The sequence below is a fragment of the Elephantulus edwardii genome, unplaced genomic scaffold (assembly GCF_000299155.1).
Source record: "Elephantulus edwardii isolate Elephantulus edwardi_28Jun2011 unplaced genomic scaffold, EleEdw1.0 scaffold00007, whole genome shotgun sequence".
NCBI lineage: Eukaryota > Metazoa > Chordata > Mammalia > Macroscelidea > Macroscelididae > Elephantulus > Elephantulus edwardii.
The window spans coordinates 53,353-54,695 of NW_006399757.1; the positions used below are offsets into that span (position 1 = coordinate 53,353).

The window sequence follows — 1,343 nt, forward strand, 5'->3', positions numbered from 1 at the left end:
GAATCAATAGATCTATCAATATTAATTTTGATGGTGAATTTTCTTTTTTTTAATTTATCAATTTCTAAACATTGTACCATTTTATTGCTCAATTAAAAATGGTGGATAACAGTCCATTTCCGTTTGCTAGGACATTGATTTTTGAGTGTTACATTTAATTTTTGATGACTTCCAATTTGCCTAGATTCATACCTCACACATTTTACATTTCCATTGTTAGTGGATATTTGTATCAGTTGTCTCTTTCCATTTTGAGGGCCTACAATGGGGGGGGAAACCCAGAAAAATATGACAAAGAGGAAGTAAAACTATCACTCTGCAAATAATATGATGTTATATAAGGAAAATCCCAATGGCTCAGCAAGAAAATTACTGGAGATCGATGAACAATTCAGCAGAGTACAAGAGCAATATACAAAACAATTGGATTGGCACCCTGAGAACATGGCGCTGCGAGCCCCGCGTGCGGGCCGCCGCTTGCAGCCTGCGTGCGCTCTCGGCGTCCCGCGCGCGCCCTTCCCGGCGCGGCGCTTGGGACCGGACCAGGCGCTGTGCGCATGCTGCGCAGCCACCGCGCTCTGCTCGCAGTGCATAAGTTCACATACAAACATGAATGGGTGACGACAGAAAATGGTGTTGAAACAGTGCGAATCAGCAATTTTGCACAGGAAGCTTTAGGAGATGTTGTTTCCTGTAGTCTTCCTGACGTTGGGACAAAGTTGAACAAACAAGATGAGTTTGATGCTCTGGAAAGTGTGAAAGCTGCTAGTGAACTCTATTCTCTTTTATCAGGAGAAGTGACAGAGGTTAATGAAGCTCTTTCCAAAAACCCAGGACTTGTTAATAAGTCTTGTTATGAAGATGGTTGACACTGAGTAATCCTTCAGAGCTTGATGAACTAATGAGTGAAGAAGCCTATGAAAAATACATAAAATCCATTGAAGAGTGAAAACAAAACCACTAAAAGTAGTCGTCTAAAACAACTTACTCCAGCATAGCTGTCCTAAATTAGTAGGGGTTGAATTAAAGCAGCTTTTAGCAAAACATAGTGGAAAACAGAAATGACATGTTGCTGGAAGAAAGTAACTTTATAATGAGTAAAAATAAACCCAATAAACACTTTTCTTTACATTACCCTGTGATTTTATAGTTATAATATCCAGAATTTATTCATTTACGTGTGGTAAGAATAGTTCTACATCTTATGGTCTCAAAGATAACACTGATATCTTAAGTCTGATATCATTAGTACCTACTGCTGACATCAGTACCTAGATTTGGGGCAGAATACCTAGCAAACTTTCCACTAGAAATGATAAGTTTTTGTTAGCTGTCCACTTTCA

At 39.2% G+C, this 1,343-nt stretch overlaps 1 pseudogene; it reads left to right on the forward strand.

The window, feature by feature from the left end:
• Nucleotides 1-441: 441 nt before the first annotated feature.
• Nucleotides 442-949, forward strand: LOC102874238 (annotated as a pseudogene).
• The last annotated feature ends 394 nt before the right edge of the window (nucleotides 950-1,343 follow it).